At 30.7% G+C, this 25,391-nt stretch overlaps 1 protein-coding gene across 2 annotated transcripts in view; it reads left to right on the top strand.

The window, feature by feature from the left end:
• Positions 1–10,450: 10,450 nt before the first annotated feature.
• Positions 10,451–25,391, top strand: part of LOC108688372 (hormone receptor 4) — a 183,613-nt gene continuing 168,672 nt past the window's right edge. For both annotated transcript variants that reach the window (XM_018194612.1, XM_018194611.1), the window contains exon 1: positions 10,451–10,518. The gene's annotated coding sequence lies outside the window, so the exon portion shown is untranslated. The remainder of the gene's footprint in view (positions 10,519–25,391) is intronic.

Genomic DNA, 25,391 nt, shown 5'->3' with positions numbered 1-25,391 from the left:
TATATATATATATATATATACCATAGCTCTTCCCACGAAACAAGTGTCGCACGGTCTCATCGGACGAATCTTTTCAGTTTGATCAGGCGAACTTTCTTCTACTTCCGCTATCATCAATATTCTTATGGTGATATAATCACGCAGCGATAATCGATAAATACACCCGGAATTTATTACGTTGTTGGCACTGTTAAAAACAGTACATACAAACTATTCTGCATTAACTTTTACATTAATTTAAATTAAATCAATTTATTTATTTCATTAAAATTGAATTATAGCTTAAATTATATTATTTCGTTTAGATCCTAATTCTTTCCTTTTAAGAATTCGTCCAGACTATCGAGCCGAAACTCGAATATTTCGGCTAACTTTCATTGTTTTTTGTCGAGCAGCGTAACAAATGTTTACCGAAATTCTCGCGAGTTCGGCCCGAGTTTATAATTGAGATCAAATTGTGCATTCTTCCTAGTATAATCTAGTATAATCTAGTATACTCACGCTGCTTTATGATATATTTACATTACAATCAGATTTTGTACAATAACTAACGGTTAAAAGAAGAAAGTTGAATAATCCTGAACGTAATCTCGAGACAATGTCCGCGATTATGTATCATTGCGGCTGTCTAACGAGGATGAAAAAGAGGTTCATTAAGAATTTTAAGAACACATAATTTGTGCTTTCTCCCGCCTAATACAAGTGCTGCCACTAATAGCGGAACCGAATGACTGACACACTTCCTGTGACGAAGAGAGAAGAACGGTATGTCTTCTCGGAACGAAACGATGACAATGATAGGTGTTAGCGATATTCAATAACAACAAAAATATTTAACACCGGAAATAGACTGTTTCTCTGCAAGATGATGAACAATAGTTAATCAGTGCCGAAACGATGAAGAAATCAAGCGAACGACCCGAACTTTATTACCAATGGCAGCGCACAAAAAGGTCATCAATTAGACAGGAACTCCTCGCCCATTTGGCCGCGTAACATTCCGCTATAATTGTGATTAAAATCGTAAACACAAGCGCAATTTTTTTTAATGATTTATTTTAAGTGAATTATTTTTAAGTACATATCTACAATAAAACGATTTTTTGTGAAAGAATAAAATATTTGAAGTAACTTAAAGATGCTTGCGAATGCAAAAAAAAAAAAAGAAAATAAAAGAATAAAAATAATCAGGTTAATTAGTAATTATAAATGCAATGTAACTTAATTATAAATATATATAATTAAATGATAATATGTAATATAAAATAAAATAACAAAATATGAAGAAAAATAAATGTAAAAAATTAATGTTAAAGTTATAACTGTCGAAACAAATTATTTTTCTAATTCATATGCTTTGGGAATATATACAGGATAGCGCATGTCATATTATTTGATTTGCTACACACTATTTTTGACGAAATTGATCTGAACTAGGACAGAATTAATTATCAAAATCTGAAAATTAGATAATTAAATGACATGATATTTCGTGCATCACTCTGTAGATAAAATTATCTTTCAGACGTGAGTCATACTAAATAATATCAGAATTCATCAGTTATTCAATAAAAAAAGTTAATTAAAAATCAACAAGGATAATTTTATAAAAAAAAAAGAAAACAAAGAGGAACAAGTTATGCAATACGGTATACAAAAAAAGACGTGAAAATAAATTTTCGTCTATATTTGACTTAACTCTACAATTGCTTCGACAGACTTATCTACGAGCGAGCGTAATTACGGCAATTATAGAGCGACAAAGAAAGAGAAAAGTGCCTAGTATTTTTTGAGGTCAGGGCAGCATCGCCTAGAATTCTTTTCACGTCTAGAATTCAGTTTCACGAGAGAGCTCCAAGGAGTTATCTTAGCAGCCGGCCTTCGTCGAGTATTTCGTGGCAGGACCTATCGGCAGAACTGTCCTCCGTGGAAAACTCGAAAGCAAGGATATCGATTTCATTTCGCAGAAGATTACACTCGTTCGAGTCCTTGAGAAAAAAGAATGTTCGATCATAAATCTCGTTCTGACCGATGACGAATCTTACTGCCGCGTAAATTATTTCTTCTTTCTTTACGACGATATATTATGCGTATAGCTGAGAAATTCATGAAATTAAGCATTCGATAATACTTGCCTTTCTTTAACGCGGTTAACTGATTTATCATTAGTTGGCCTTCGTGAGATCAATGCCATTATGGAATTTCATTATACAAGATCGAGAGATATTAACAGAATTAATCGATACTATTACCTTTTCGAAATATTTATATTTGGAGCTAAGAGAATAATTACAGATAGCAACTGCAAATAATTAAAAAACAGAATTATAACAAATATAATATATGCTACTTCTTGATAATTTAATTTTTGTAATTATATTCACAAAAGATTTTTCAATGTTTATTATTGAAATATCAAATGAAAGATTTTTACAATTCAATTTTCACATTATTGAATATTCTAAGGAATTATATAAAAATATAAGGTGCATTAATGTATCATTTTTCTCATATTATCGTATCATAATCGGATTAATATAGCGACGCATATTTTAAATGTTTACATTAATTTCCCTGATGATTAAATAAATTTCAAATTTTATTAAAAAGTCTAAATTCTAAATATATTTTTATATATTATATGTATTTCTGATATGTTAAACTCTTACTAGATACGTTATGCTATTTTAGAAAAATGCTTTTTAGGAAAATATTCGCAAAATGAAATATTATCATCGTTACAGCGATATATCTAGCTCTATGCACGTATTTCGCATTTTGTACATTATTCTGTGTCGATCTGTTCTATTCTAGACCACGATTTTGTTTCGTAAAGACGATTGCAAACGGATCGTCGCCAGAGGAGATCGGGGCTGGTTGTTATAGTTTTTGATTAGTAATTTTTAGAAAAAAGTGAATGCTTGATTTTGAAATATTATGTATGTCATACTTACATTCTTTAGATATTAAAAAAATATTGCTCATGAATTCATCATATGTGTGATAAAAATAAGTTATTGAATTTTAAATAATTTTGTGAAAATGGAGTGATAATCGTGTTTTGAGTTGATTGTCACACATTCTAAGATTGGCATAGCATATTTGTTATGGACTATACATATAAAAAATACTATTTTTATTTTAATATCAATTCTATATTTTGAAAAAATAATAGTGATTATGGTATTAATACAAATAAAATAGTTATTTTAATCATAAAATAACTATATACATGATTTGTTTCTATATGAAAAATGAAAAACACATATATTATATGAAATATATATGTAAATATATTTTCTAAAAATGTGTTCTCTAAAGATATTAAAATAATTGTCACCTAACTTCGTCTCATTTTGGTCAATTTGATCTATCCCACATTTTTAATAAAAGAGATTGTATTTACAAACTTTGTCAGGATAATAATTAATTAATTATAACAAAGATTTTCTAAGACATGTCATTTTCTATGAATACAAGGTATTACAATTAATAATGCCAAAGGTATTACAATTAATAATGCCAAAGACTTATTAGATAACAAAATCAGTGATAAGAAAAATCTCAGCAACTTCATTTTTTTAAAAGTCGTTATAAATAATATACAATACATAATACAATGCTTTTGGTGCAAATCATTTTACACAAATTAATATTATGTCAGCAATCTACGGTAAAAGAAAAAAAGATTTTTCTGCCATGTCCTGTTTGAGTTAGTAAGCATTTTGACAATCAATCCCATTTTGACAACTAGCCCCGATCTCTATACTATGTAAAGCACATCCAAAAAGCGCGTGCACAATATCTGAAGGTGAGATCTCGACGGACTGTTTTTGAACAAATACAATTTCAATGGCTCTTGCGCAACGCATTGATCGGAAAGATCAAGATCAAGAAATATTGGGTTTGGAGACACATGCCGCGAGAAAATCATATGATGATCGTGGCCACGTAAAACGTAATTCGAATGGTGAAAGTTTTTCGGTTATCAAACATCGTGACCTAGACCGTAAAAGAATAACAAAAGCAGTTTCATGGGTGAGTATATTACTCCGCACGAGCATGTGGCTTTCTCTTTTAAACATAACGGCCAAGTTCTTTTTTTAAACAAATTTCTTTATGCCCGTTGACAAGAGATGAATTGGCAAAGAAATTTTAAGCACAAATTAAAGGGTCGCAAGAAAGTATTTGTACTCTCCAAATGATCTAAACATAACTTATTCCTTGTTCTATTGTTAATACGTAAATAATAAATGGCATAAAAAATATATAAAAGATTAATTTTAATAATCTCGAAAATCCGTTTTATTTTATAATTATTAAAATATTATTATAAACTTGTTCATTGCAAAATAAATGAGTTTGAGAAATGTACAGAATAGTCTTTTAAAATTAAAATCTCAATCGAAAATTCTTTAATAAGCAGTAATAACTTATATAAAAGATATAAAAATAGGATATGTATCGTAAACATTTTATTGACGATAGAAATATGCACATGCATAGAAATGCATTTCACATATGGAATTATTAGTGTCAAAATATCGAATAAAATTTTAATATCATGAATCATGAGGAGATATTTAAATACGTTAAATAAAATGATGTCCTCTATATTACATACAATAAAAGTAAATTTTTGAAATCATTTGTAGATAAATGTCATGTTGTTATTCTAAATTTATTTGAAAAAAATTACCAAAATTTATTAAAAGAATTGGTGTAAATTCAAAAACGCACATATGTGTAAAAGTTATTATTAAGATAATTATTACTAAATAAATAAAAAATTCAATGGCCAGTTTATATAACATATTTTATTTCCTAGAAATCGATTAATAATCGATTATTCAATCATTTAATGGATTATTTTTTAGTCTTGAAGGTCGATAGGAGACAAGATTATATTGTCTACATCTCGATTGTATTGTAGAAATACAATTTATAGTTACGTCTGTTTAATATAGGGTAACTCTGGCAAATACGCCGCAGAAGTCAGAAAAAATAGAAGGAGTGGAGGTAATTTTCCCGCAACTACTCTGTTACATGACTTTATGTTATATTAATATTGTGTTATGATTTCAGTTTTTCTTACTGTTAATATTAATAAAATTATTGTGAATTGAATCGATTTGTCATTGTAATAAGTAACGCCATCATAAATTATAATCTACATAAAATAATCACTGTAGGGCGTGTAAAAGACTTAGTGGTTATTTTGTGATATATACGTGTAGTGGAATAGTAAAGCATGTTGTATAGCAAAATACAAGTGCTTTGCTTTCATATTCTTTGTTTAATTTGTTATCTTGTATATCCCACCATTTGGGACGGCATTTTTAGTAAGTGGGATTTATGCCCAAAGTATATAAAGTGCACAGATTGAATTTAGTGCACTAAACGCAATGAACGTATTATATGAAATGTGACCTCATGTCATAACACTTGTAACATATATAGGAGGATTGTAATTATTATTTATTATTTCATATACATATTTATCATTCTTATTCATTTTTTAATAAAACTTTATATATATATTTTATAAGTTATTGTATCATTTTACATCTTATTTATATGCATTATTTGTAAATTTTTCATGAGCCATACATATCCTCCCTCTTTCTGTGAGTAGCCATATATTCCATCCCTATGGAATATACGGTAAAAATGCAAGGGTTTCAAAAAAAATAAATATTTCAGATTTCTATTTTTTTCATAGTAGTAGATAGTAAATAAGTTTTTACTGATATAGTTCGTTTACTTTAAACATAGTAAATAATACTTAATAAATTAAGTTTTTGATACGTATATACCGGAGTTATCCTAATCGATTTTTTAAACCAAATAATTGAGTTTGTGTTCATCTTTATTTTCTATTTTATTATTGATTTGTGAGAGGTATCCGAAGTATTTTATCGAAATATCTCGCAGTTTTATCGAACGGCTCTATAATCGAGCGCCAATCAGCTGACCGCGAAAATGGAACATCATCTGCGTTACTCCGAAGGGGGAAGAAGGTCACGGAAATTAAAACATAGTTTATAAACATTTAAATTGCAAATATCGACAAGTTTCTTCAGGAAATTTAAATTACAAATTGTAACTGTAGACAAAATATAACTAGAAAAATCAATAGATTCTCAAAATAATCTATAATGAGAATAACTCATTATTAACTTAAATTTTGAAAAACTGAATATTGCATAGAATATTCACACACAATTAATGATATAAGAAATATTCTATATTTTATCATGGTACATTCAATGATATTCGGTAATGCGTTCAGCATGACGAATGCATGAATGCTCAATAATTATGCCTGGAATAAATCCACGATTGGAACAGATCCATGATAAATCAAGAAGAATATATCCATAGGAGCAAGCATCATTCGATTCAACCGTTGTGTTCGCTGAACGTATTGGTATTTAGTTAGGAGCATAAAACACTTGTGCTCCAATATACATGTACAATATATATCTATGATGAAAGATGATGTGTATTAGATATTTATGTCGCGATTATTTCTTCTCGCTCAAGTGCAGCGCATCGCGACGCTCTTTTCCGTTTGACGCGCATGAATAGTATGAGTGTGATAGAGATAGAGAGTTACAATGCGAACGGCTCGGCTCGGATGTGGATTGCGGCGTGGCTTGTTGCAGCGGTGGTGGCGTAGCGCGGTGTGGTGTGGTGTCAGAAGTTCCCCTACTGGAGAACGTAGAGCGCAACGCGGTTGCTGCTGTTTTACGAGGAGGGTTCTCTCTTCCACTTCCACGGCTCCTCCACCGCACGGCGCGCCGCGGGTTCTCGCTCATCGTCGGTGAGCGCGAGCGAGGCAGCGCCGGTGCCCGTGGCCGCTGTCCCAGTCGTCGCCCTACTTTGTCGAAGCCAACTCGAAGCTCGACACATAGTCGACGGTTTTACCGACCTCCTCTCGGCACGACGGCGGTGACAAACGTTTCATGCTCGCGCGCGTACACGCGCGGACACACACACGCGGCGCACACGCGTACAAACGACGCGTCGTCCCCGCGACGACGTATGCACGCGGCTCGACGGCGACGAGGACGAAGAAGACGCGCGCGACTGTCGGATCGCACCGAAGAAACTCAAGAAATTGGAGGAGCGCACCGAAGAATCTGGACCTCGCGAGAGCGAGACGGATCCAGGTGGTGGTGAATCCAGTGATGTGTGCGGACAACGTGACAACAATTGGTACCGCGTGAAATTTCGATCCGCGACATGCGCACGCTCGAGCCCGCCGTGTGAATCCCCACGTGTACACGTGTATCGAGAGGAAAAGGAAGAGAGAGAGAGAGAGAGAGAGAAAGAGAGAGAGAGAAAGAGAGAGAGAGAACCGGAAGCTGGCTGGTCCCGCGAGAGGCAGTATAAGCAGACGTCTTACTCGTCCGTCCGTATATATGTATCCGTGTACATACATGTGCGTGTGCATGACCTACGACACCGACCTGCCGCTCGATTTCGGCGCGCCACCCGAGTGTGACGTTCGCACACCGACCCGGCCAAATCCCCTGTTCCACTTTTTCCACGGAGGTCACGGAGTACCGCGCATCAATTCGGATGGTCGGCCAAGTAGGGGGTGATGCACGAGGTGGAGCCTGGAGCAAGAAAAAGCGTTTAAATCGCTGATGCTAGAGAGGAGAGACGCGAGAAATCGACTCGGACATTTCTAGAATTGTCGTCTGCGAACGAGGACGTTGCCCCCGACACGCGATCGTCGTTCCGCGATATTTTAACCTCTAACAAGGCTTGTTATTAAAGGATCTCGGAGAGGATCCCGCGCGGGAACGCGACGCTGCAGGCTTTATCCGCGAATGTCGATTATCCATCGACAATTGATTAGCGAATCGGAAATCGTCGACGCGCTTTCCTTGCATTGCAAGTATCGCAACCAGATTTTGGACATTCATTTAAGATAGAGAACGAATCGATCGATCGCTACTTAGTCGCGATAGGAAAATACTCGTGTCGCGGTCGGTTCGCTCGCGTCGCTCTCGGAGAGAAAGTATGCGAACTCTCGAACCGGAAGTGCCATCGAGCAAGAATATTCAACGCCGCGATTCTGCCTCTCTCTCTCTCTCTCTCTTTCTCTCTCTCTCTCTCTCTCTCTCTCTCTCTCTCTCTCTTTTCGTCCCTTAAGTCTCTATTGCGTGATCTTTCTCTTTCGCTACCATTTACGTAAACCTCGCCGAACACTCGAAGAACACTACGCCATGTGCATTTAGATTATAGATTGTGGACTAACCACCTACGATGTGTGGACTAATATCCCATGTGCATCGTTAAATGGTGTATGATGTCGTCCAAACGCATGCCAGCAACGTGACAACTACCACCGACCCACCGCCATTCCGATCTCAAAACGGAAGCACTGCCAATTAACCAAGTAACGAACCTAAGCGCGCCGATCGAAAGCTCTTGCCTTGCCCGCCGTGCTGCCGCGTGATTTCTTCTCCCCACGAACAAGCTCGACGACCACGGCCAAAGTCACACGCGGACCCTTTCCGGGTCGGGCATGCGCGACGGGCCGCGTGTCCCCGAAACAGCGCGCGAGTCCAACGAAAGAAGATACTGGAAGAGACCACGATGATGAACACGAACATCATTTGTCACACAAAACACTGTCGCTTCCGAATTTAACGAGTCACTGCCATTTTTCGAAGAAAAAACAAACAGAACTGATCTATCAATCGCGGCCAATTTGCACTTATGTATATATGAGAAAGCAAGAGACATCGATTATTTTGACATCAAAATATGACTGTTGTGAAACCGAGCCATGCTTAGTGACGATTTTGATTATTTACCTGATATTTAAGAAAACAATTTCAAAAATTGTCTATTAGAGCAGTTTAATAACCGTGATCAAGTATGTGTGATTTCCTGTTAAACAAGTCGCATATTAAAATAAAAGAGTGATTGTGTTATCTATAATTACTGTTCGATTGCGACTGCCATTTTGATCTACGCACATACGCAATCGAATGAATAATCACGCATATATATAATCATATACAGCGGAGAATCCACGCACAATACATATGCGCCCTAAATGTAATCGCAAGAAATTTTACGAAAAGGGAAGAAAAAAAGAAAAATAAATTTATGAGCCTTGGCAACTTTCGGTTATCGATATTTTGTTATATTCGAATGCAGATCTGGAAAAATTGAAATCTTGCGAAGCATTACGAGAGATTCATAAACAGCAAATAAAAGAAAATTAGTTGTCTCTTCAAACAAATGATGCCGATCGCAGAATTATACTAAATTAATTAAATGATCATGCAGTATTATTGATCCACGGAGAAGACTCATCACGTGATAATCAGAGATAACATTAATGTAATGAATTAAGCGTTATCTGCACGAACTCGATATCGATTTGATATGAAGCGATCGAGTGCATGCCCGGCAAATCGGCTCTGCATTCCGCATTGATCGATCTGAGACACTCTCGCGTCAAGTATTTCGAGATTGTAAGGATCTTTGTCTCTCTCGTAGAACTTGTATAAACAATGATCGCTGATCAAAATAGAAAGCAATGATAAATAGCGTTTATACGAAATAAAAATCAGATCGACGTGAAGAAAAGTCATCACGAATCCTGGACGACTAAAGTTTTCCACAGAATCACGATCGGTGATAACTCTTGCGCGTTACGAAGGTGTTTCGCAAAGAAACGAAGAAAAAAACGACCGAGTAGATCAGCAACATAACCGTTGTTTTTTGTGTCGTGAAGAAATCGAAAAGTCGAGAGCAAGGTGGCATAATAGATGAGCTATTATTATTGGGACAAAAGATAACCTACTTACCGGTATATCTCGAGCGCGTGTCCAATACTCGTTCCACTGCCTTTTTGTCTAAATGAAATCGTTTAAGCCGTCTGGAAAAAAAACAAATTATTTATAGATTATTTACAGATCTCGACAAAGCCTAAACGTCCAGCGCAATTATCTTCTAAATATTTAGCTTCTAATATAATTTCACCATGTTTTAAATAATATTTTATGATAATTCTCATTCACGCAATTAATAAAAAATTATAAAAACAAAAATAATAATAACTCGCGTTTCGATAAGCACGAGTAAGTTGTCGTACTTTTAATGACTCGTAAAACCAGCAGCGGCGGCGACGGCGGCGGTGATTACGAGGGTGGCCCATGATGCCGGAAGTGTTGAACAAATGAGGAACAAGTGCGCGTGCAAGTGCCTGAGAAAACGGACCAGGCGGAGACGCGTTTGCGACTGAAACGTTCAGTGCAGTCGGAGAAGATAAGAATCTGTGCGTGTTGATGTGCGCGCGTGCTACCAAAGTCTGTGGTGACGAGACGGATCATCGGCTCTCCGATACTAATCCGGGTCGTTTGTCATCGATATCGCGGAGACCACGTGCTTGTTCCGACGATCCCCCTCGTCGGTGCCGAATTTCAAGGAGATTCTACGATCGCAACTACCATTTTCATACTTCGGATGTCTTAAGCGGAAAAAGATGTAAGTCGTAAGGCGTAAGACAATGTAGGACGCAGTCGCATTCTGCACATAAGAATATTCTAGAATATAGATAACGGTGTCAGATCCCACGTGTCAGGAATAGTAAATGTTGAACATAAAACAAGATTCGACATTCTAAATGCTAGGGTTATCAGTGATCCAACATTATGATGTATCTATGTATAAAATATAACTAATCAGTATTTACAGAGGTATATGAGTCATTATTAAACAGCCAATTAAATGAGATAATGAGGTAATATTTGCAAAATAGCTTTACTTCTGTAACATGATATATATAATATGTTACAAAATTAATTGAAATTCGTGCGACATTTAACGTGTTAATGATTGCTGTTATCATATAAATGAACAACGTATTATTTTATTTTGTGATTTGTAATAAAATGTAATTATATATTTATAAAATATCTTATTTTATTTTATATCAAATGTCGTGCTATAAAGTTAACAAAAATAATGATTTGTTATTTCGTTTTTCTAAAATAAAATAAGGTCTGTATTATAAGAATTATTATATGATATGATATATTATATTGAAATATAAGAGGAAATTTGGGGAACCAAACTTCTTAAGTTTGATCGAGATTCCATTTTCTTGGATGGCAAACATTAAGTATAAGTATAAGTATATAATAATAATTATTTATTATTAACATAATAAATACTTAATATTACACTTATTATTAAATATAATTATTATATTTAATAATAAGTGTAATATTATATATGATATATAAAACATTCTTATACCACAACACTTTTTTAATATTTTTCTAAAAATAAAAATAACCAAGATTTTTACATTTTCTTAATTCTGTAAATTGGTATTGGACACAAAAATATTTTAGTTAGTTCCATCATTCCATCCATTGTCTGTGTATATCATTCTAATGTTATCTCTTGTTCTGCTTCTATAATTTTTAATTTATCTTCTAATGTACTTTTTGAAATAAAATATTATTCTTAATTTCTTATTTTTTGTCTTTCTTATTTTTTACTTGTTTAATAGCTCATATTCTCTTCTTTCTATTTGCTTCGTATCTTTCTCATATTCATTATTTGGAACAAAACACAGTCATCAGGAATCAAGTCTTGCTGATTATTTATAGGCTATATTGTATATTGTATATTGTATATCACCCGGCACGTCGTTGTTCGATATCATTCGAATGATGCGCAACGAAAAAACAACATATATATATATATATATGTGTGTGTGTGTGTATGTGTGTGTGTGTATACGTATAAAACAAACAGTTTTAACACAAGAAAGATTTTAGAAAGCCATAATTTAAAGAATAGAGAAAAATGGTATATCTAAGGAAAAGTGAAATATTTAAGATAAATGTCCCAATTAATGACACTGTTCCAATTAGTGACAATCGTGACTGTTTTTCTCAATAAATCAATTAATATAGATCAATGTTGTGTTTTTATTCTAAAAAATGTGTTAGTATTCAAAATTGTATATGTTATCTATTATAACGAATAATAAATAAATAAAATTAAACGCTTTTGTAAACGCTAAAATATTATAATTGTAAGCATGTTATCAACGATGGACAAATCTAAGATGCTCACTAATATCTTGTAAGACAACGATTATATCGACAGTCGTTTCATTGAATGATTTTAATTATTATTAAACTAAAAGTAAAATAAGCACCCAAAGTTAAATAGATATTAAAAATCATTGTAAATAAACTGAAAATGTCACAAAAATACATATTTTGTTATTTAATGCATGTATCATTAATCGGTTTTGTTTGACAAATTTTGTTTGTCTTTATTACATTTCAAACAAATATGATATAAAACAATAAAAACGTTCCTTTTATTTTAAAATAAAATATGTAATTTATAAATATCAATCATTATTAAATTAAGGAATGATATCAATATTAACTTATATCTTCCAGGATTCAAAAAATATACAAATATGAGTTCCTAATCTATGAATTGTCTTGCTTAAGTTAATAGAAACACTCATGATTTTATCAATTTATGAATTTTTAACCTAAGACGGCAGTATATTTTCATGAGTTAAATTGTTAACTTTATTAAATTTCGAATACATATGTCATTAAATGATACAAAAACATGTTTATAAAAATGTAATAAATAAATTAAGAATTTGTAAGTAAATAAAAAATTTAATGTTATAATCTAAATATTAAATGTCTAAACTTTCTAAAAAAAATTAATTTCATTTTGTACTTATTGTGATATACATATATCGAATTTATTAATTCTTTTTCGCCACAAGTTACTTTATCACTAATTGGGACATTTATTTTATTATGAAAAACGTCTTAATCAATAAAAAGAAGGGTAAAATTAAAGTTGAGCATCTTATCTATCATATAACAAATTCTTCATATAACATTTTTACCGTGTAATAAATGATGAAATATTGCATTATAATAAAAGTTTATTTGCGTCGTATATACCCGGTGTAATGCGGCACACTACGATTTTTATATTAAAAGATCATTAGATACCATTTTCTGATTTTATATCGAATTTAAAAAAAAATTCAAATGGAATTTTTATTGTGTATTTTGTATATTCAATTAATTATTAATGCGCATAAAGCTTAAGGAAATAGCTAATGTTAAAAAGATTATTAATACACAGCTATTAATACAGAGCTAAATCAGAAATGAGTAAGGTTATAATAATTTTTATTTTTTAAATAAACTTATTATGAACACATTAGATAATTTTTAATTTTTCAAAATAAACATTTCAGATATAACTTTAGACAGATAACCTTAGATACTTTATACATTCTTAAATATCACAAAATAAAAATAAAATCACAGGAAAATCAATTTATAATCACAGAAATTTAATGTGTAGATCAAACTTTTTACAATTTTGAAAGTGGTATTTAATTAAATTTCTTCATAAAATGTTAAGAATATTGCAAATAATTTTTTTCAACGAACAAATAAATAATTAAATAATTAAATAATTGTTCATTCATAAAGAATGTTATTAAAAAAACTCATTTTAAAATAAAATTAATTGCGAGACTTGTTATGTAAAGCAAAAAGTTTAACCTATAACTTCAAAGTGTAATCTCTCAAAATAATGAATTTTCATGTTATTATTTTCCGAACGTGAACATCTGACGATGAAATATGACGAATGCGTAAGAGTTAACAATATTTTTCTAACAAAAGTGCAATCTTTTCATATTAATACATTCAAGAAAATACAATTCAATACATATAATACCTCCATGTTTCATCATCATCTCAATGCGCTAGCCTATCCACCATGGGCCTATCTATTCATTTTGAACAATCTTGAATTGAACGTCTGCGCCGCGTTGCCTGCACGCACTTTTTTTTAATTATTAATCATTATAATTGAATAAGAAAAGTATTACAAATATAAAAAAGTATAGGACTTAAAAGATTAAAAATTCAATTTAAACTTTCTAAATAATATTTTAATGTTGTAAATTGATTTTGAAGAAACGAAATGTACATATGTATTTGAGGTGTAAATGTTACGAGAAAAGTGTATCAAACTAACTTTTATAAAAAGAAAAAAAAATGAATTGTTTTGAAATTAAATTTTAACAAAAATTAAATATATGACTTGTGTGACAAACATCTTGCGTATATGATTGTATGCTCCTTTTTATTTATGTATATGTTCTGAAATTTTGTATATGTCTTAGTTGAACATGATTGTACATATCAAATAACATTAATTTTCAAATTATCGGCTAATGCAAAATTGTTACAATAACAGTGCCATATTATATCCCCTGCGTCGCGTTGCCCCATTCTCTCTTAATAAATGCTGTTTATATTATGTTTATATTAACCAAATTGATGAATTTAAAATAAAATTCTATTTATATTTAATAAATATGACTGATTGGTGAAGTTAACTCTACCGGCGTAGATACAAAAACTCAGAAATGCCAGCCTCTATTCTCAATATGGAGCAAGAACAGTTGCTTGGCAAATGCTGCCACATGTATCTAAAATTTTAAATAATTCTTATCCGATATCAGCCAGTCAGTATTATTATATTTGAATTTCCCTTAAACGAGTACATGTAAGTTATTCTAGAAATTTAATTTTAATGACAAATGTTTTCATAACCAAAGAAATCCGGAGTAACAAATTATAATCTCATCGATATAATCGTCTCATGAATCAGGTATTAAGAATTTTTAAGGGTTATTAGATTTATGTTAGGATAGATCGGCGCTATTTGAGTATAGAGGCAAGTTGGTCAAATGCAAATACATATATCTATACATAACCAAAATATATAATATGCATGCTTGCATAATGTAGCACAAAGATAGAAATTACTCGTATTTTAATACAATAATCTATATCCAGTTATCAACAGCTAAATACGTGCACTTTTTTGTATATTAAAAGTAAAATTATTAGATGAGTATTCTTTTTAGTCTACATGTAATAAAAAGCAATTAATAAATCAATGTATTTTTTGAATAAATTATCGTATTTTTTATTGTAACTTTAATTCAAGTTGTTATTTTATTTATGGTTTTTCAGTTATAAAAAATATTTCAATCAACACCGATATGGGCCAATATCTCATAACTAACCTTATAAACTCAGCTGCTTAAATGAAACCTATCTTTATGCTTTTTATTCTATGTTAACGATTAAATATATATTTTTATGTTTAATTATTATTGCAAAGAACAAAGATTTTAATTTTTCTAATTTTATTAATTAAAAGAGAGAATATTACAAATTATTATACTTAAGATGAAAATAATAAAAATTAATATACACATTAATCTTTTCATGTTTTTAGTAATATATAGGCTGCGGACGATTTGGACGCTTACGCACTTTAAGCGCTTCTAATCATCATTTTGTTTTTATCGTCCATTAGACGTAAAATAAGAATAGAAGTACTGAAAAACATTGAAATCTAAATCGATTGCAGTCATAATCTCATTAAACGATTATCTTCATGATTCAACTTATTCTTCGAGGATACTCAACATACATGGGACATATTGATCCACATCCTTGTAATTAACATAATTTTTTTTATTTACAAGCTATATTAAGGATTTATAAGTAATTAATTATTGAGCTAGATGAACATGCAACATTTTAAAGCATTTACCATTAATCTATTGTAATTGTGTAAATATTTATAATAACTTAAAGAAAAAGTGTCACAAATAGCCCCGCTCTACTCTACTTTAATTAAATTTTTTGATTATAGAATATGAAAGGAAAATTACTAATTTTAATTTTTAATTCTAATTCTTTAATTCTAATTAATTTTAATTCTTAATTTTAATAGATATTTTTTTAATAGTACTAATTAAACATTTACTTACAGCAAATATATATTTACTGGATAAAAGATAATAATTAAATTAATGATTCTTGTACCAAATAAATATATGTTTACATTTTAGTATTATTTAAAGAAATATTCGTTAAAATTTAGTACCTTTTTTCCAGTGTAAATAAAAAATGAATTAAATTTTCATCATTTTATTCCATCTATATTACGTATCTATATTACGTATGAGTATTTTTGTCTTATTATTTTTATATGTATATATAAGTTAGATTATATCTTACTAGATTATATCTTACTTACATTTTTCCTCAAATACTTCTTGCATTACTATTTACAAAAACATGTATATGAATATATAGAGAGAATTTATATAAGTGAATATATATTTGATAAATACAATGCTTAAGAATAGATTCCTGAGATTTTATTAAAATATCGAGGCTTTAATAGTTTTTGAATTATAAGCATTTAAGTTAGCGAATCATATGACCTAAAATTGGCACGCTTAGTAATACGGTTGAATTTTTTATTGTATCACATCTGAAGGCACGAACTTTAGGTATGATTTGTTAACTTTAAATGCTTATAATTCAAATTACTATTAAAGCCTCGACATTCTGATACTAGAATTTTCGTCTCAAAATGATCTGAGGAGTCTATTCTTAAGTGTTGTTTATGGTCTTTATTGAACATCTTACACTGGTGTAAATATCTGCAATATATTGAGTACAATATTGGATTCGTGGACATGTTAAATAACTCAAATAATTGCGCAGATCAGTCATTCCTATAGGAAACGGTAATAGTGAGTAAGATACATATCACACTTACCGCGTAAATAAGTCGCGTATCATTGATAAAATAGCATACCTATGTAAAAAAAAATAAATCAAATGCAAATGGCGAATGATGTGTATGTTCAACGCTGAAAGATTTAGATCACCATTGATTGTAATTTCTTCTGGTAGACGGTAATTTGTGTGAATTTGACAAACCGAAGCGAAAGATGATGTCCAAATTTACTTGAGTATGCTTTGCCTCGCCTCACTTTCTGATCAGGAAGAGAGAAACTTGTGGGTAAGCGCAATGCTGATGCAAGTATTGAAGATACGCGATTGTAGACAGAAAGAAGAGAGACGAAGAAGAGAGAATAGAGAGAGAGAGAGAGAGAGAGAGAGAGAGAGAGAGAGATTGTTTTTTAACGAATTCCGTTAACCTTGGCGAGGCCATTAAGAGGCATGAGAATATCTACAATGAAGACGGTTATGTGATATACGTAATGTTCAATTGTAGGTTTCCATAGTGATCCTACATCGATTTTATTATCAATTTATCATTATTATGTTATTTCATTTTGAAATACAAAGATTTTTTTGAAAAATTTTTGAAATTTCTAATTAAGAATATAAAATGTAACATTGCATGAAGCGATGAAACCGGAAGTAAAAAGACTTAAAAAAATATTTTGATATATATTGAAATATTTTTTGTATTTAAAGATTGACTTTTAAAGTAATGAGGGTAAATATTACACTCCGATGACCCAACCTGATACTTAATTTTCTTATATGTAGATATCTCAATACATTCGTTCAGATATGATTCGCAACATGCATTTGCACTTCTTGATGTTTGTTAAACGTGAAATGAAGTCAGACATGTGAATAGCCTTGAGGCGAGTAATTTTCAATATAAATTAATTTATGCATTATATATGTATTTTTATTGCTATATTTATCATTAGAAAAAAATGATAACAATAAATGATAATTTATTATTATTCATTTTTTTTATGAAATAAAAAATTTTTTCAATTGTGTACACTTTTTAATGTACAGATCGTTACTAAAAATAAATACTAATAATAATTACAAAGTATATACTAAAATACAAAGTAATAATACAAGGTATTTAATCATATTACTAGTTATGAATAAAACATTAACTTATATTAAAAACAGAAATACTTATGTATCGATAGCTCTAAACAAAGTCAATATGTCAAAGATTTACTTTATATATTTTCTTTATTTACGAACATTTACAATTAAATAAGTTGATAAGATATAGTTCTTTGTGTGACATAAATGTCATATTTCATATAACATATTAATTTTTTGAATTTTTCATCTCATTATAGACCAAGGTTTCAGTTTAACAAACAGAATATGCTGTAATACTCTAAACGAAATTTGTATTTTCAATGTAATCATATGCGATATATAGACTGAAAAATTTACTGATTAAAATAAGTACATTGTTGCAATATACATACGTTTGTATGATGTTAATTAGAATGTTAAATTGTTGAAACCATCCATTTTAATACTGTCGCGTTAAATTGGATGGATTGAGAGCGGCATGATAAGAACAGTATGCTGCATGAAGCATGAGAGCCGAGTATTATGCAAACTTGAAGTTTATTCTGGTGGATGAGCATGTAGTAGCCCATGGCGGTTCTAATCTAGACTTCGCTCGCGGTTTGTAATTTCTCGGTGACTATGATACGCATATATCGCACACAGATCGCGCAAGCCAACACTAATATAAACGTATTTATCGTAAAATACTGCACTAACAGTCCTAATACGAAAAATGCATGGCGTGAAATTGCAATAAATTAATGGACATGGAAACCTAAAATTAAAGTTTTGATCAAAATTTCAACTGAATCTAACAAAATATGGTTATCATCATGAATAGTGAAAGATATTATAACCGTCTTTAATAATTATTCTTCTGATAAAAAAATCAATATCATTGGAAAAAACAATAGTAAATATTTAGAAAAAAGGAGCCACTCCAATGATCTTGATCCTGATATATGTTGTTAAAGTCACAATCCTGAGTGACCTCCAACAGATTGTAGATAGCGGTCGTTTGTTAAAAACAAAAAAAGTTTAAGAAATAACGTTACATTTCCGTACTTTCACGCGAAGCGACTTCTACTCCGCCTTCCCCACTGCTTGAAATCGCTTCGCGTGGAAAGTTAGTAAAAAATATGCTTTAAAGGAAAAAATTTCTGTTTCATATAGTAGAAAGAAGACGTTATTTTTCCAACTTTTTTTACTAATAACTTTTTATTAGTAGTTTTTAGACAGCGTCACCTAAAACCTGATAGAGATCACTCAAAGTTATGACCTTGATAATATATATCAAGATCAAGGTCATTGGAGGTGATTCTCCTTTTTTAGATATTTATCGAAAAAATTCTCTTGTTACAAATTCTTCTATTTTTTTTATCCAATTGATCGGATTGGAAATAATTTCTGATGTGATTTAACAGCCACGAATCTCTTCCTTTAAAAATTGCAATACTATTTCATATTTTAAATTGATATATTTTTAAATGGGCAATATGCAAGGCACCCATACATCGTCAGATTTGGAATGTTCGTTGCCACTCATTTATCGCAGGATTATCATTTATAGTCGAACTTATGTTTTCACAATAACGTCAAATATAGGATCAAGTCAAATTGTATTTATAGGCAGTGCTTGCAGTCAGATGTTGAGTTGGAGATCTATATGCCTAATTAGGATACACAAATAACGCAATCTCTAGCTGTCGGGATATATGTTTAACATGACCATAAAGCTCTGAAATGCGTCATCTTCAAATTTCATTAACAGTGTATGAATTCAGCCTCGCAATAGTTTAATACAATTTTTAATGACAAAGTTGTGTAATGTGTTACATATTCACTAAATTATGGAAATATTGAGTTTGGTTAACAATTAATTACGTATTTTAATAAATAATAGCATATTAATTTTTTTAATTGAGAACAAGTAATTTTTAATAAAATTTAATTTTATACATTTTCATGAAAACAAAATATATCATATAAAAAATTAATTAATCTGATAAATTTATATTTGATGTGCCATTATTTCTGTCATTTTATCTTGCGTGCGTTTTAAATTAAAAATCAAGCACATGATAGAAAGAAATTTATTCAGCGAATGATATTAGAATTATTAATAAGATCATGCGTAAATTAATAATATTTATATTTTAAACTACAAAAATTTTTAAGCAGAAAAATTTTTTATTATAAATGTAAATTATATATGTGTCTGAATTATAGATAGATAACGCATATTTTTCTTAATTTAATGTCCCTCTAGTCTATCGAGATTTTTTTGCTGCATGCGCAGTTTTGTAAAGACTAATTTATACTATGCTCTTTTTCTGGTTCTTGCTTTTACCATTTTTACCATTTTTTATTTCTCGCTTTTTTATCTCTTATTCTATTCTTTCGTTTTCTCTCCGAGATAAAAATTGACGAACTTCGGAAAAAAAACAAGAAACACAACTGTTAATAAAATGATCGCGAAGAGAAGAAAAAGGCAAAAGATAAAAAGGAAGAATCAGAAAGCACACTGTAGATAAGCTTAAAAAAATTGACGACATTTTCAAATTCTGAGGTGAACAAATTATTCCTGTAAACTGCAGTCGCAAAATCGTGCTACATGCCACTGAAAAATAAATCAACCATCACAAAACCAGGCACAAAAGACGGGCTCGATTTAAGAATCGCGTAAAAATGATCAGTTATTTTGATGGATGAACGAATGATAAACGCATGTCGACGTCTCTCGTCTATGTTGGGCGCTCGCCGTCTCCCGATGACGGAGGTTGCGATAGGTCGGGTGCAAACGTTACAACGCCAATGGCATGCACGGCGCTCGATGCGTAGAACGCGCACCATCATCAACTACTCACATAACACGCGATATTGTACATAAGGGCAATTATTAACCACGGCCAATTCCCGTCGAGGACCTCGATGTAGATCGTTGTTGGAGTTGCCACGAGAGTAGCTCGTATCGCTCGGAAAATCTATTGTGGCCGTTTAATTAATGATCATTGAAACGCAGTTGCTATAAACAGTTCTACACTCGACATTTTCCACAGGATCTGTAAAATAATGCTTTACTTGAAATAAGAAGAGCAGGAAAATAACAGAATGATGAAGTTTTAATTTTTCGTTGTGCAAATGACGTATCACTCCTTTACTTCAAAAAAGTGACACAAAAACGTGATTTTCGAATTATTACACGAATGAATTAAATAAATATTATCCTATTAATCAAATTAACTTCATAAAAAATCGTCTTAACAAAAAAAAGATGGTTTTTTTTTAAGAATTATGAAACGAAAATGTCATTCAATTACATTAACAGTATAGACTTCCACGGATACTTTTTATACAGAAACTGTGTGTTTCGCGGATTATCTCCGTATCCAAATCCATTCTTACATGTTTCGTGAACATTGCAGTTCATGAAACATTGGCATTCTAAAAATGGATTTGGACTTGGAATTAACTTGCGAAACGCATATTTTCTGAATATAGGCTTTTTTGTCGATATTTGATTAATAATTTCTATGAAGTTGAAAAGTAATCTTTTTCCTCTTTTTTTCAGAAACTTAATTTTTTGAACGTAACACTTTCAAAATTCAAAGAAAGGTAGCGATATATTAATAAAGAGCTTTAATTTATTTATTTCTTTATCTACCATATTAGAAAGATATTGTAAGTGATATAAAATTAATAAATTGTACAATTTTTTTGATAAACTTACAAAATTCTGTTATTGATTTTGTTATTCTAATCTCACATATCTTCACTTTTGAATTTGTCACAAAGAAAAGGTTAATTCTTTTAAGACCGGAGCTTTTTTTTAACAAAGCAACTTGTAAAAGATCTTGCTTCCTAAATCTTTTCAAATCTCTGAATTTAATTCTGGTCTCAGAATTTTAAAAATTCAAACAAAAAATAATCTAATGATTATTGTGAAATTTGGTTTTAAAAAGTTCTTGATAACTCTAAGTTTGAATGTAATGTGAAAATATTGAATTTCAAAAGGATAATAATCTCCATTTCAGAAAGGAGAATCTAATGTTACAGGATTCACAATCAAAATTTGAAAAACAGTTTGGAAATCAGTATTATTTACGTAGATAATAAACTACAAATAAAGAGATACTTGTTGTTACTTTACAATTAAAAACTCACTAAAATTATTTCATACTAATTCAAATAAAGCATTGTCCAAAAATTATGATAGTTCACACAATAAAAATAGTCAAAGTTCATAAAAATTGAGCAAGCAGATTATGAAAAAAGGATAATCAAACAAGATTCGGGGTAATCAAAAAGGATAAAATACGAATAGAGAATTTTTCTCTTCTGCTTCTTTCAGACATTTTGAGATCTTCTGGCATAAAATATCATAGACCGTTGCTATTTCGGACAACTGAAATTTTAGTTATGAACCGTCTGACCTTTGACCTACTTAATGAGATACTTAGGATCTAAAATTTCAACTGAGCTAACTAAGCGTGCTTTGCAGATTATGATCTAATAAGAAGGAAATTTCTAAAGGGAATGATAGATTGTAAACTATATGTTTTTAGAATATCATGCGCTCTGCGTCGTAAGACTCTACGAGTCTAAACATAATTTACAAGAAAATAATAAAATAAAAAAAACAATGTACTTATATTCATATAATATTTGAGAAAGTTATTTTGTATCGTTACTAACTTTAAAAAGTCATGAATTGAAACAGCGATTCAAAAATATATAATTTTTTGGTTTATTGTTACTGGCATTACAGAACAAGATAGATAATATTTTGATTACTAGGATTTTTAGAACAAAGAAAAAGGTTGATTTGACGTTAAAGGTTGGTTTTTTTACATGTTATATAATTTTATTTTAAAAATAGAAAATGTTAAACCAGAAACACATAGAAAAATGTAAAGCAATAAGATGTAAGCAATAAGCGAATCGATCAATTATAGTCTACAGAAAATATAAGACAGTAATTTTTATGTTTTCTACTATGATTGATGGCTTCCTTACTGTCCTTACGATATCCGTACAAGTATTCCTTTTTATGAATCGCCTACAATGGAAATAATATTACGCAAAATTGACAAATAAGCTTCAAATATAAAAAATAATTGTAAAAGTAATTCAATTTAATCACTAGTTAAGTAACTACTAAAAAAAATGTAACTAAGTTACAATTAATACAGAAAAAAAAGGAACGAAATTAAATTAAAAATTACTGATAACAATATAGGTAACTCTAACTGTAACTTAGTTACAAGCAATTAGTTATTCCCAACTCTACTCACATCTTATACATAGCACATGTATATATATCATTGTTATATATTATGTATATGGATATTTCAGACTTCGCCTGATACTCGCTAATAACAGATTCCTGAGATCGTTTTTTTCATCGTGAAATGATTCTAGGAATCTGCTTAACGGGTGTCACGAGAAGTTTAGAACACCGTATATACATTATATATTACTAATTGATAATAAATTGTTTTTTTGTTTTTCAAATTACTTCAATTACATTTTACGAATATTTTTGATTTTGCTTATGATAAAATAAATATGAACATAATAAAGACATTATTCAGTATGAACTATTCCCAATGATGAGAAAGAACAAGAACGAAGTAACGTTTGCCTGCAACAAAGTGCAACGCGTCAATAAGCTACTGTAAAATAAACAGCTTCCGTTGCGTAAAACTTACTTCAAATCGAAAAAGCTCGTCCCACGCAAGCAACGGCGTGTCTGGCCGGTTTTGGACTACGGAAATCTGATCCTGAAAACGGGATGTCGTTGCCGCAAGTTCCACTTAGTCTTAGCCAGTAATAATCGCGTTGCCGATTATAACCGGCTAGATCCCGACCTATGGAGGCCACGTGCGTAGAAAACAGATAACGACTCAGCGAATTCTTCTTCTCTTCGCGCCTCGACCTATGCCAATCTAAAACTAAATATACACTCGCCAGTCGTGAATGCAGTAAGGACGTACAAACACATATATTGACTCGTATATAGGAAATTTTATTTCTTACTAGCTAATACTTGCTTAATTTTAACATGCATGCTTTCTAAATTGGATATTATACATATATTTGTATATACATATATTTGTATATACGGAGGCAGGTCGAATAATATGTAAAAGCATGACATGATTACTTACAAAAGAAAATTTATAAAATATATAGAATAAAATTTTTCGATTTTTCGATTTTTCGAATTTTCTTAGTTTTCGAGAAAATCAAGTTTGAAAATCCGTTGCATACGTATGTTGTTACGGTTAAGCTACCGTTTGTACGGTTCGAGCGATTAATCACGCAACTAATCACATGCGAGCAATTAAAAAAACTAAAATACGTTGAAGGTTCAGGCATCGGTAATTAGCCGAGCACAGTTATGTATCCGACAACGAGGACAATAATTCCAACAATATTGTAATTGATAAAATAAAATTTTGTTCACTAAAAATTGTTTTTGTATTTTTTCTTAATAGCTTTTAGATTCCGTGTAAACATTGTCTATAAACACTATATGTGTTATACGTCGCTTGACGAACTGTAGCTTACCCGTAACAACATATGTACGCAACGGATTTAGCTATTAGCCGTAATAGCATACGTAACAGCGGATTTTTAAACTCGATTTTCTCGAAAACTAAGCAGAAAATTGAAAAAATTTTATTCCATATATATTTTTTATTTTTTTATAAGGAATCACATCATGTCCGTTTTTACATTATTCGGCCGAACCCTGTATATTTCTTTTATATGAGAACAACTTAAATCAATCTCTCTATAAAGCCAATTTTTCTACCAAGTCGAATAGGTATCTCCAATTTGGAGTTTTAGCATTTATATTTTATTGTTTATATTATACTTAATTTTGCGGTATATAGAAATTTATTATTGAATATTTATTAAGTTATTTTGGCACAATACTGCATGTACACAAATTATAGTCTATTGGAAATAATATTGCGAATATATAATTAACTTAATAAGGATCTCGATTAATCAATTTTGTGACTCAAGAATTCCCAAGAATAATCAATAATATTTTCAACTCATCTTCATATATTCGTATCACAAATGACTTGAGTGTAATAAAAATAAATTTTCATAATCTCATAATTACCTCAATGCAAAGTAAAAAAATGTTTAATTCAATGTTATTACAGAAACAAAATAATAAGTTAATTTAAAAAAATACACAGAATAGAAATATATCATTTATCAAAAGTCACTCTCAGTATTATTTAACCTCAAAGGTTTCCGTATGAGAAGGAGATACAAATGAACTGTTTATCGATGTTGTCTTGGAAAAATATCACGATATAAATAACAGTGTTTGCCATTGATACATCGAGTATACATTGATATGTCAAGAATATACTGCGATATCAGGCACAGATGGCTTTAAGCAGAAAACTGTAAAGAATAATTTTACCATAAAGCTACGAAACATGAAATAAATTCTTACTAAATTACATTTTCCGACAATTGACTTTAATTGATTTTTTTTCGGCATATATATGTTCAGAAATATATTTCGAGGAATATAAGTTTTAACAAAAAGAATTTATCAATATTGTTAAAAGCAACGGCGACGTGAAAAACAAATTGATTTCAATTGTGTGTCTTTTATAACTA

The sequence above is a fragment of the Atta colombica genome, unplaced genomic scaffold (genome assembly GCF_001594045.1).
Source record: "Atta colombica isolate Treedump-2 unplaced genomic scaffold, Acol1.0 scaffold23, whole genome shotgun sequence".
NCBI lineage: Eukaryota > Metazoa > Arthropoda > Insecta > Hymenoptera > Formicidae > Atta > Atta colombica.
Note: the sequence above shows the minus strand (reverse complement) of the source record. Positions and strands in the feature narration are given on the sequence as shown.